Genomic DNA, 13,373 nt, shown 5'->3' with positions numbered 1-13,373 from the left:
CTTACATAGTGGGATTTTACTGATTGCATCAGCCAGTTTCAGGGAAAATGTTGCAGCAAAATCGTAATCATATGTGACATTAATTGATCTAATTAAAGCTTTTGTGTCTTGGTTTGGTTTTTTATTTTTTTCTAACTCACTAAGCTGTGAGAGAAGACTTGGGTTAAACTTTGAATTCCCAATCAAGCTTTCTATTGCATAGTCCTGTCTAGATGACAGATGAAGTAATGGAAAATGTATTGTTACAAAAGATTCTGCACTGATTCTCACCTTTCTGTCATTTTGTTTGCTGTGGTAATGGAAGGTTTGACAGAGAAGTATTTGTTCTGTATCGTTCTACCTGCAACAGCTTTAGTTTCATGATTATTTTGTATAAGACCGAATGCCAACCTCCTGCACAAAGGGATGAGCAGGTGTGTCCAGGTACAATAAACAGTTTAACATCTGGGAAGATATTTTCCTGTTGTGGTGAATTGCTGTCACAGAACACCATGTGACAGAAGATGACAATATCCACTACATGAGTGGTCTCATGCTGGACATGAAACTAAGCACTGAGCTTAATGGCTGTTGTGCTGTCATGCTCTCACCACTCCAACATGGCTGTGAGACAGGAACAGCAAATCTGTGCCATACTAGAAGGCTCAATCAGTTCCAGATGTGCTATTTTTGCTGTATTTGCAAGATGAAATGTCAGGACAAGAGTTCCAGAACTGAAATCCTTAAAAGTTATTAAATGTTTGGGAGTAATGGCATGCTTGTAAAGCCTGGTTTATAAAGCCTAGGATAGCGTGGTCTTAGCCTCATTCAAACAGCCGACATGAGAAGTCACGTGGCTGAATGTGCCATAAAGTAAACCATCTGCTTCCTTGATACAATAATGTGAAGACAGTATGAGTCTAATTTGAAGGATTACTGGGTTAACTCTTACAGGTGGGAAGTAACAGGTTATGGCACAGCAAGGTAATACCAGATCTCTCTTGGTGTCCTAAACCAGATGCTCACAGTTCAGGTGGGGACTTTGGATTGTACAAAGCACAGGTAAGATCCTGCGTGGACATTGCCACTTGTCCCACAGGCTGTTGTTCAGTTTCTGTTCGGTGTGATTTTATTGTCATCCAGCAATGTGAAATGACGGTCACGTGCTGATAAAATTAATTGGTTAATTAACAGTTTCTGCTGTCACAAAAATTAATGAAACCTCTGAAATACTGAATTTTTGTTCTCTGCTATCTTTGATGAAAACTTCTTTCCTGATGCCCCAGGATTTATAGAAAGAAATTTTTAAGCTAAATACACATGAAACTTATCAAAACAAGGCTGCTCTTTAGCATTATCCAGAATTTCTGGTGTAGGAGGTTTCTGGTTTCATTCACCCTGTTTACCTTCATGCTTCCTTCCCAAAGCCACATCCCTCTCTGAGTAAAGTAAAATCTAAAGTAAAATCTATACGTTGAATGTTGTGAGACTGACTTTTTATTGTGACTGGAAACAGTTGTTCATATGTATTTCAAGAGTCTCTTCATGGTGTTTGCTGAATGAATAACAAAGATTTCAATAACTGCCTCTTGAGTATTCAAGCCAAGGAAGATCTATGAGTGGGTTGGGGTTTGCTCTGCCCACATGTATTCCTTCATGGCCTGTCTGGCAGATGTTCCTACAACAAGAATGGGAAAATAAGCAATTTTCTGTTTAGGCTTGTAGGCCAAATGCAAACTGCAAGTGGCAGTATGGCATTCATTGTTTTTAGACAGTCCTCATCAACTTTCTGTTACTGACATAACTGCACACCCTCCATGTTGAAGTTGTGTGGATGTTCAGGGGGGAAAAGGTAGGATATTTTTTTGTTCTTCAAGACATGCTAGTTACATGTTGTATGCCCTGCCTTCCATCTCTTCTGGTCAGAAAGTTACTCCTGAGATTCTTGCTCTTAAATGTAGGTTACGCTTTTCTCCTGCCATGAGAAACAAGGTGTGCAGATGTAATGCTGAACTCCAGTGGTTGTGTCTCTTAAACTAATCAGTCATACATTTCTGGAGCATATGTGGAATCCACATGGGCAAGGCATCTCAAAGGACCATGGTTTAACTAATTTTGATGTACAGAAGGCTTCTCCCCATCACACTAAGAACACTTCTCAAGAAGCATGGGAGTTACTGTATAGCCACAGGCTGAATGCGCTGGACAGGAATGACTAAACCCCTTTCTGTCTCAGAGGTAGTGCATTCACTAGGCAGGCACACTGGCAGACAAGAAAGAAGTGCCTTGCTGGTTGGAGAGGATTGCTGCTGCTGTTGAGACAACTGATCCAAACTGCAACACTCCTGGCTTATGTTCAGCATCATGAACCCCCTTAGAAGGAAACTGTGAAGTGGATTGATTTTCCACATGCGCTGCATGAAGGCCGCAGTTTGCGCAGTGTTGGTGTGGCCTGTTGGGAAAGTATCATTTTAGTGTTTAATAACCCATTGCCAAAATGGCCCAAGGATGTGGGGGGATTCTGAAGATCTTGAATCTCCTTGGAGGAAAGTCTCAGATAGTTGTTCCTCTTCAGCCTCGCGAAGAGATGTTTGAGAGGGGACCTCATCTGTATCTGCAGGGAGGGTGTCAAGAGGATGGAGCCAGGCTTTTCTTGGTGGTGCCAGGTAATAGGACAAGAAGCAACAGGCAGAAACTGGAACATGGGAAATTCCACCTGAACATGAGTAAGAACTTCTTTACTGTGCGGGTAACCAGGCACTAGAACAGATTGAGCAGAGAGGTTGTGGAGTCTCCCTCACTGGAGATATTCAAGAAGCCTCTAGACACAGTCCTGTGCAATGTGCTCTAGGATGACCCTGCTTGAGCAGGGAGGTTGGACCAGATGACCCACTGTGGTCCCTTCCAACTTTACCCATTCTGTGAATTCAGATGTGTTGCTGACTTGTGTGTGGGTTGTTCTGGCTCCGCTGAAGATGAAATGTGCTTTTATGGGGGTCTTATTTCTAATGGGTTTAGTTCCTACAGACAGTGTTGTTAAAATAGACTTCAGAGGTGCAATATATCTGTATAGCCAGAGAACAAAATTGAGGTGATGAGCTCACTGCTCTTTTAATCCACTTTGTTTACCAGCATCACACGCTGGCAGGAATAGAAACTTCACTTTTTCGTTTAAGCCGACAAAGCTCTGACTCAAAGGGCTTCGCTCTACTTTCTGCTTGCCTTTGAGAAGATGGATTAGCTGAAGTGTGAATGTCATCTTCGTGTTTTTGAGGATGTTTCAGTAGATGCTGAGTAGTTTGTCAAGGGAGATCTCTGGGTGGCCTGAGAAGATTTAATGGGTGCTGTAAGGTTACCTCTCTTCAGTTTAAAAAAGAAAAAAAAAAGTAATGTAGCTGCAGATGAGAATTAAAATAGAGACTATTCCCTATCAGCTTCATAGAAAGTTTTGCTACAGCTTCATAGGAAACAATGAAATGTGCATCAGCAAGGCCATTTTGGTATGTTGTTTTTAATGTGATTTGGGTCTTTGTTGTCTGCCTTGCAATTTTCTATTTCTTTACTGTTTTTGTCCAAAGAAGAGTTTTGCTCTTTGGTTAAGCAAAGAAAGTCAAAAAACTTATTTTACTTTTTATTTCTTCGATGCATTTGAGCTTTACTGTGCTTTGCCTCAGTTTCCTCACTCTAAATGAGGCATAGGAGACTTAATTGCACAGATATTGGGAGGCTAAACTAATATTTGCCAAGTATTTTGAGCCTTCCAGTTGAAGATGGCCTCACTTGGCACTTAGTTATAGTATTTCTTCCTGAGATGCTCTGTTAGTGGTGCTTGTGGCATAAATAAATACAGTGAAAAGTACTGGAAGGCAGACAGTTCAGTACAGAGTAATAAATAATGCATCCAGTGACAGCATCAAAGTTGTCTCCTTCACAGAAACCTGTAGGCTATTGCTTTCTAACTTGATACTCTTTGTTCTGCTGCAAAATGCCTGAAAAGGTCCCAAAAGAAACTTACACCACAATCTCTACTGCAGCTCCTTAATCTTTGTCTCCCTGCAGCTTGAACACAAGGGCCTCTGCAAGGATCTGATATCAAAAGAAGGGTAATGCCACTACAGGGAGGGGGGGGAAATTACTGGATTTCCTGAATAGTAAATAGTTTGGGTTGGTCTTGGGGTTTTTTTAGGGAGCTGGTCCCTCTGCTCTTGGCCCTTGCATTGCAGGAGGGTATCCCCAGGGTGCTGTTGCTGCAGGCCTCTCTCGCCGCTCCCCGCCTCGAAACTAGGGGCCAGTGGAGAAAACTGGTTTGGCGGGGACGGTGTCGCAGGAGTTAAGCAGAGGTGGGGGAGTGTTGCTCGGCCTCCGTGGGTGGGAAGGAGCTTCTCCTCCGCGGGGAAAGGCGCGTCCCGCGAGTGTTCCCGAGGGCGGGGGAGCGCAGTGCGCGGCGAAGGGCGCCAGGGGGCAGCCGCGGGCTCGGGGGGTGCTGCGGGGGGCGCGCACCCATCATTCCCCGCTCCCAGGCTCCGCTGCCAGCCCAGGACCCTGGGTTTGCCTTAAGCAGCGTCCCATTGCTCTGACCGAGGCGAGGGCGCGGACTGCAAGCTCCGAGGGTGCAAGGAGGTGCAGCTCAGGCTTTCAACCTCCCTCCGGGAGGGAGCCCGGCTCAGCCCGTGTGGCGGGGTGAGTGCGGAGGTCTCCCAACAGCCCGGTGCCGCGGCACTGTGCGGCTCCGCGCAGGGGCTGGTCTGTGTCCCCGAGCTCCCCTGTAGCCTCTGGGCTCACAGATGTTAAAAAGGAGGCGTCTCGACGCTCAAGTTGCGCGTCAAGGGCCTTTCTGAGCCCCTTATCCTCTCCGTGCCTCCCTTTGGGACGATGCTTTCTGCGCGGAACACAGCCCCAGCACTGAAGGCCATCCCGACATCTCCGCATCCGAAGGGCTCTTTCTTCTCCCTCAAGTAGATTTCAGAGCAGAAAAAGGGGCAGCCCTGCTCCTTCTTCGGGGTAGTGAAGCCCTGCAGGAGAAAGGAGGATGACTCCAGTCCCTCTGGGTCCGTCCCTCTCCTGACGATTATTCCCCAGCTCTTTCTCTCAAGCGAGCCGGAAGCTGGGGATGATTTCAGAGGCCGAGTGGTTTAAAAACGTATGTGAGGGGTTGTGCAGCGGCGGTCAGATCTGCTTATCGAGAGTTATTTACTAAGTCCTCCCCGCTTCCCTTAACACGAAAAATACGAGACGAGACGAAGCCGTCACCTCCGTAACGTGGGGAAAGAGGGAGAAGCGTGCAAACTTGTCAGGGAAACCTTTCATTACTTTGTTTTCAAGAGTCCGCAATAGGAGCGAGAGGGCAAAATACACCTGATCCTGCTAATTGCAGGGAGGACAGAGTGAACGCGTCGGCAGATAAAGACGTCTGCCAGCCTTCTTTTGTTCAGTCCGAGCTCCGATACATGACTTTTTCCTCTTTCTTGGCTTTATTCGTTCCCCACTGCCTCTGCTGGGGCTTGCTAAATATGTCTTCGGAATAAAAGCAGAGACGTGGGGTTTGGAAAGCCACGTCTGATCCTGCCTGTGTATCTCAACCTGGAGCCCCTCTCAGACTTGCAATGCGATGCTAAATCTCGTGTGGCCCCGCATCTCCTCACCTCCGCGGAGTCGGAGCATTGCCAGTCTCCAAGCGCCGGCGTGGCGGGAGAGGTGATGGAGGAGAGGGGCGACCCCAGAGCCCTTCGCCTCTGCTGTCCTCCTGGGGGCCCAAGCCCGTGGGTGGGCAGGACTGCACGCCTCAGTGTCCCCATACAGGGACTTTCGAGGGAGGCTTAATGCAAGGCAATGACTGTCTTCATCCTGTTTGGCCAAAGCGAGTGTGTTCTGCTGACACAGGGAATACATCTGCGAGTTACCGAGCACCCCGTCATGTATCACTGCCCTTGATCATTTGAGCACTTTGGGATTAGCGAGAGGCAAAACTCCAGGCTCACGTGGAAATACCCCGGAGACAGCGTGCGTGGGGCAAGCGGGGGAGGCAACAGCGACCGGCTGCAGTGCTCGCTCTTTTCAGGCATCTCCGCGGGGAAAATTGCAGCAACTTCCCTACAACGAAAAGCAATTCAGGAGGGGAAAGAAAATAAAAAACAATTAGTGAATTGGTGCGTTTCGAGAAATGAAGACTTGAGCACCGTTCCGTGCAGGGTGCAACGTTAGTTGCCATAAATAAATCCCGCTGCTCATTTTCATTCTTCTCTCGGCAAAGCCTGGCTAGTCCTACCGACCTCCCCACGCCTTCGGCGGAGGCTCCGGCTGCTGGAGCCCGCGGCGCTGCAGTGCCGAGGGCGGGTAGCGCGTCACTCCTGCGGCTCAGAGCAACCGGTCTCTCCCCTGCCCTTCTGGTGCTCATCCCGAGCGGGGTGTCTCCGTACCCGTCTTCTCTCGAGGTCCCAGGGATCGGTCCCGTCGAGTACCTTTTCAACATCTTTTATTTCAGGCGGCTGAAGCACATACATCACCGATTCTCGTAGCGCCTCGCGAACTCAATCAGGCGTTGTGATGTCCGAAATAAATTTTCAAAACAAACATTTGCCTCCCAAATACGGATATAATCTTCACGGGCTTTCGTTTTAATAACTTCCATTGAATAGATGCGGCAAAGCTCTTTATCTTATAGTACAATACAAAATGTGGCGTTGTACACATATGGTTTAGGTTTTTTCCCCCTAATTCTTGCGAGCTGGGCAACTTTGAGCCGGGAAAGGCGTATTAATAAATATTTGACTCCTTGCACGTTCTAAGGCGCTGTAATGGTATAGGATGTTTCGGGAGATCTGTTTGGGCAGAGATATTAAACTAAATCTAGGTAAAATGCACTTTAAAGCCGATTCCAGAGAAGTGAGTCTATCTTTAGGACACAGCTAAATATGCCCTGGAAATTTGTTGCTGCTGTTACTGAAAATAGGCTAAGCACGGAGTGATCAATTTTCATGTCAAACAGATCAAGAATAAGAGTTAAGAGCTCGTGTGGAAAAAAAATACATATATAAAGAAAAAAATACAGGAGGAAGGTACTTCTGTAGTGCTGCTTATAAGAGAGGATGCGTGCAGAGCCGGGAGTGCTGTGAGCGTGGGTCTGGCATGCAGCGCGGGCGTACCTCGCAGGGGTGAAAGCAGAGGGCAAGCGAGGGGAGGAATTGTCTGGCAACCTGCCCGCAGCCACCACCAGGTACGACCTCCGTGGAGCCGTGATAGACCCGGGGACTCCCCGCCTGGGAAGGCGTATTTGGGAACCCTGCGGCCGACACAAAATCTCGCAGCCGTGTACCAGCAAATCTCCCCCCTTCCCGGTCCCGGGAGAGCAGCGGGACTGTGAGGACTCCCCTCACCGCTCCCGAAATTTATCTCAGCTTGGAGCCCGCACTCAGGGGCTCTCCTGCCTTTCACACCTCGTGTGTCACTGTGTGTGTGTGTGTGTGTGCGTGGGGGGAAGAACGTCCTCTGTGTGCGTGTGGATGCATTAGGCTGCCGTGTCCGTGCCTGGTTTCTGTTTGAAGGCATCTAGAAGTGTTGTCTCCACACGACCCACTGGCAAGGCAGAGGGGGTGAGTATGAGCCCCTGGCTGTGACCCCTCTTTGTGCTGTGTCTGAGCTACCAGGCCATCTTGTCTGGAGTGTGATTTTTATCTTCAGCTGACAAGGAACAGTTTACTCCGCGTTCTCCTTCTTTCTCTGAACTTGACAGGGAAGTGTCGGTGCAGTTTTATTTCTAGCAAAGCAGTGCCTGCAAAAGCGATGTATACTTCCATCCAAATAAACGAATCCGAGTGAACTCCACTCTCAGAACTGTGCCACCCCTTTCCAGGCTGAACTCAAACTCCCTTTTCTAACTTATAAAATCTGTTCTTGTCCCTGCCCGCTAGTCTGTCCATGTATCTGTCCGTCTATCTACCTTTGGAGTTGGTCTTTCTGGGACAGGCAACACAGGTCAAACCGCTGAGTACTCAAGTCCTTTTCACTTTATTTTGGATGGATTTACACCCAAGCCCCCCTGAATTCGTTCTTATTTCAGTAATGAGACAAATAAATACTCATCTCCCTCCTGAACGTCTAAGAACCCCAAACCAAAACCCAATCACAGCACTCAAAATTCAGAGGGCTTCTCTCAAGGAAATGTATATGTATACGAACACAGACCCGTAAAAAGCTCTCGAGCCGCGGGAGCATGTAAACGAGGTGTCAATCCCCGAGTATGTGAAAAGAGATAACATTGATCTTCTAGACGCATTTGAAATAGGTTTCCGGTTTATTGTTGATTGGTTTGTTGCTTGGAATATTTTTCTCCGGAAATAAACATGAGCTGATTTCTGAAATCGTTTACCCCCTTGTGCTTCCCCCTATTTTGTGATATATCTGCCATTACAAACGGGAGATGAACAATTTCGAAATCTCATATCAGGGCTGGAGGACCAGAAGAGTTAATGCTGCCAACCCACCTCTGTTTCTAAAGAGTCATATTTTGGAATATGGCAATACGCTGAAGAAAAGGTGCTCTCCTAAAGGATGAGCCACTCGGCGTTAGCCGTGAAATTGTGTAGGAGGGAAACTTTGCAGCTGTGGAGATCCCGACCCCGAAACGTTTGCTCTGTAGCTCTTTATGATGATTTTTTGTAGATCGTGCGCAAAGGCTGGAGGGTCGAGCTCTTATTGCAGCTCCGGAGGGATTTATGGCCGCAAACCGTGGGGGACTGTGCTGTAAAGCTCCTGAGAGCTGGTGGGACAGCAGGTCTTCACGCTTCACGTGGTGCCGCCGAGGTGTCTTCTCTCCAGAGAGGCTTTGGGGATGGTTCACCGTGACGGTCTCTGGGGAAGTGGGAAGTGTGCGCTAAACTTGTTTTCCAATGCCGACGTTAAAAGGAAAAGGCGGACTTTGAAGCGTCGCTTATAAGCCGCGACGTGCAAACCTGGAAACCAAGTCGCCAGGGATCGGTCGTGAAACCTAAAGAGGGGATGGAGAGTCTGCAAACCTTTGCAGCCTCAAAGAGAATTAATCGCATAACACTGGCTAGACGACGTCCGCCCTAGCCGTGCGTTTAAAAATCAAAATAAGGAGTAAAAACCCGATGCGAGAACCAGAGAAAATGCAGCCACAATAAAAGCTGGTCAGTAAAGCCTACACTGCGGCATGCGGCCGACCCACATGCCCAGTGAAAGGGCGGAGGGGGGAAGGTGTGAACCAGAGGTGTCACATCTGCCGGCGGGGCCTACGCGGGGATCCCCCGGACCAGCAGGAAAGGCGACCACGAAGCAGAGCTGAGAATCGCGCAGCTCCACCGCTGGTGCAGTTGGCATTGGGAGGGGAAGGATCGCCTGCAGACCTGCAACTAAAGGCCCAGAGCGCCTGCCCCGGCCGTGCGCTGCTTTTTCGCTCCTGCTGACCCAGGTCGGCCTTTTTGCTACAGGAGGGGAAACATGGGGCTAACTCTTGTTTTCCCGAGCAGATGACAAAGCGTTGCTATTTCTCTTTCACAGTTCCCTGGGTGATTCCTTCTCCCTCTTTCCTATGCTTGTCCATTAACTTTAAAAACTTCGCGGAGGTTTCTGTTCCCGGGGCTACAGATATATCTGACACTGAGGAGTCACGATCGTCTTTTTCCCTGTCACAAGAAACCGCCCAGCCCACGGGTTTTTTTTTTCTGTGCTCCAAGTTCAAAGGCACGGTCCTGAAGTCGTTAAGGGGCCAAAAGGGACAAGTGTGGGGGAGGCACCGGGTCAGGAGCGCAGGGTCGAAGCCATTAAGAGCCGCCGCCTCTGCGGGCTTGCCCTTTACGGCCTTAGCATTTCGCTGCGAGCATCGTTCCGCCCCGATCCAGAGGCTTAAGGGACACGGTGGAGAAGGAGAGGGCAGGAGGGGGGAAGGGAAATGTCACGGTGTTTCTCTTTGGAAAACTAAAGAGGTGGCACTGAGGGCCGCCGAGCGCCCGAAGAAGTGACCCTGCGGGGAGCTGGGCTTGAGGAGTGCGTGGTTTCACCACTGGCTCTGCTCCCTTCTTAGGGTCCACGATCGCTAGGGTACCGGGGCAGGCATATCCCTACTAATAAACAATCAAACCCGGGACCTGCTTCTCTCCGTCGCCTGCATCTCCTGTCAGCCCGAGCGTGTCTGCTGGTGAAATCTTCCCCTCGCCGCCACTCTCTGCTCCTTCTCTGCAAGTTATTGGGTTACACTCGGCTGCTGTGTTATACGGGGCATGTGCTGGGTTGTTAGAAACCTCTATAAAAGAAAAAAGACTTAGTGGCAGCCCGAGCCTGAAGCTCGTTTCCCTACACGTTATAACACAGTCCGCAGACGCCGTTTAGTAGCGACGGGATTGGGGCGAGTAGAAAGACGAGTCTCCCATTATTTCTATTTGATCGAAAGAAGAAAGCCGTGTAAGGTGTTTCCTGTCTACTTATTTTGTGCGGCCCTTTAGACAGGTTATTTCTTTGGAAAAAAGCCACAGATCCCATTGTCTTTATCTGATACTTGAAAGATTGGGGAGGAGAGGAAGGAGAAAAATCATTGTTAAAAACCACTTTGAAGTTGTGCAACTGTTGCTGCTCCAATTTTTTTCTCCAGTTTCCAGATGCAGCAGAAATCGTTACTTTGATCTCACAAAGCAGCAATTTATATTTTTTAATTTTTTTTTATTTTAAAAAATGGTTGGATAACTCAAAGCGTAATGGCAAACATGCCGAGGATGAGGTCATCGGGCCGCGCGGGGAGGCCCGGGGAGGCGGGAGCGAGCGAGCGCCGAGAGCGCAGGAATGAGACGGCGGGGAAGAACGGGGCTTTTTCTCCGAGCGAGCCTAGTTGCTGGGACATCTGCTCAGGGCTAGTCTTACATCCCTGCTCGTTCACAAGGAAAAAGTCTTTGGCAGTGCATATGGGGCTGGCTGAGCGTGCGATGGGACCTTCCCTTTTATGCGCCTGCCCAGGGCTGGCGGAGGGGTGGAATGCCACGGAGAGAGGAGCGCACACGTCGGGTTGTGAGGAGCCCAGGAGCTGTTAAAATCTCGGCTGCGGACGTGGCGAGGGCCAGGACCCGGCTTGGCAGATGGTCCCGACCCCACTTCATCAGAGCAGGAGGGAGATCATAGAATCATAGACTCATATAATATACTGAGTTGGAAGGGACCCACAAGGATCACTGAAGTCCAGTTCCTGGCACTGCACAGGACAGACACAGGAATAACACCGTGTGCCTAGTGAGGGCGTTGTCCAAATGCTTCTTAAACTCTGTCAGGGTTGGTGTTGTGACCACTGCCCGGGGAACCTGTTCCAGCACCCAACCACCCTCTGGGTTAAGAACCGTATCCTAATATCCAAACTAAACCGACCCTGACACAGCTTCATGCCATTCCCTCGGGTGCTGTCACTGGTCACCAGAGAGAAGAGATCAGTGCCTGCCCTTCCGATGTGTGAGAACCCTCTGCCTTCACTGGTGCGCGGACAGCCCTCTTTGAGCGTTCCTCAAAAACGGGTTGCCCCAGACAAAACCATGAACCTCTTGTCTCTTCCAACGCTCCCAGCTCAGAGAAGCGATGAGTAGGCTGACGTTACCAAAGCCAACCCGACCCGTTGCCTCTCTGTTGTCTGCTGCCTCCTGCCCAGAGGAGCCTGGACCGGCATCCCGGTCCTCAGGATCATGGCCGCCGCCGGGGCCGCAGTGATGGCAGGGGCAATGCTAAGATCGGCCGGACAGGAGCAGCAGACTGACAGCTACCTCTTTCGGAAGGGCTGGGAGGGCTTCTCGGGCCGCCCCCACGCTGACCGAGCCACAACCACCTGCCTAAGGGCTTGACTCCAGAGAGACAGCCACCTATGCGGAGGTCAGGAGTTTATTTTGCTGAAGAAAATCAAATGGAAGCGAGGGTAAGAGGACTGTGCTTTTGTGGTGAACTCGAGGGACAACGACCCCATCACTCTCCAACTGAAAAAACAGGGCCGTGTTGAATCATCAGCACTGAACGCAGGTGATTTTCTTGTTGGGCAGTCACTGTCGCTGCCTGGCTTTTCCATTCCAAAGATACCGACCCAGATCAACCCGCTGTCCCTACAGGCCACACAAGGCGTGAAAGTGGCTCTCTCTCGAGCCCATCGTGCCCCCGTGGAGATGTTTCCAAAGCCCACTCTGGAAGGAGTTCGGCCCGGGCTCTGCTTTTGCCATGCCTGGCAGCGCCCCGCTCGGGTTACACAAAGTATGCGCTCTTCTCCCTCTGCGCGGGTGGAAACGGACCTACAGCACCCGCATGTGAGCAGGATTTCGTTGTAAGGCCCCCTGGACCCACGTGAGCACAAAGATCTGGCTTTGATCCCGCTGCTGCCAAGGGGCGAGACGCCTGCAGCTGCCGGTCGCGGGCGAAAGGGCCCAGGCAGACACCTCCCCGCAAGCTGGGGCCCCGCGTGGGCTGGCGTGTCACCGCCCGAGTGGCCCCGGGAGTGGAGGGTCCCGTGCTGCTGCAGTCCCCGCTCCCCTGCGCAGTGCAGGCCGCTCACTGACTCCCCCGCCGCAGAGAGGGATGCAGGGAGAGCAGCACACGCCAGCGGGAAGGCGAGGTGCCCGTGGGGGACAGGAGACCTGCCAGCTGGTGGCCAGGCACACGCCCCCCCCCCCCCCCCCCACTGCCGTCTGAGGGCAGGGAAATCTGTGCTCTCCAGGGTAGGGGGCAGCCTGGTACTGCTAGAAGTGGCCCTTCCCTGGAAATGGAACAGCACTGACTCCTGGATGAGGTGGTGGGATCTGTCGCGACCCTTCAAAATTCTTATTTTTAAAAGGGGAGAAATGCGGGGGGAGAAGGAAGAAGAGACAGAAATGAGATGCTAACACTGAGGAGTCGAAGGGAGACATCAACAATTGGTGCCTATAGGCCACATCAAAGAACCGCAGAGCAACAATAAAATGCCTTGAAATACTTCTTAAAGCAGTGTTTACATTAGGCAGGTCCACAAATGACGCCGAATTTGCCATCATGGGAGAAAGAAAACAGCAAATGAGGTTTAACCAACATTTCTCTGAAACCCAACTATAGAGGGAAAAGAGAGGAAGGGAGAGGGAGAGATTTTTATAATCCTGAAAGGCAAGAGGAGAAACCACATCAATGCAGAGCGAGTAAAATACGGCAGGGCAGGATTACCAAGGCACAGGGGAATCTTAACAAACAGACCGATATGCCACAAAACATCTGTAAAGAAGAAAACTTCCAATCTGAATTGCTACGGAGGCATTTTTGACTCTGAGGCTATTGCTCGGCCCTGCTATTTTAAAAGAGGCCACACTGGACCCCCCCTTGCCCATGCCCTCATACCCTCAGCCCGCGGGCGATTTGGGGGCACCCGGAACCTGAGGATCGTTCCAATAGCTGGAGAG

Source organism: Corapipo altera, unplaced genomic scaffold (genome assembly GCF_003945725.1).
Source record: "Corapipo altera isolate COAL_440 unplaced genomic scaffold, ASM394572v1 61, whole genome shotgun sequence".
Lineage (NCBI taxonomy): Eukaryota > Metazoa > Chordata > Aves > Passeriformes > Pipridae > Corapipo > Corapipo altera.
This window is presented reverse-complemented; position numbering follows the sequence as displayed.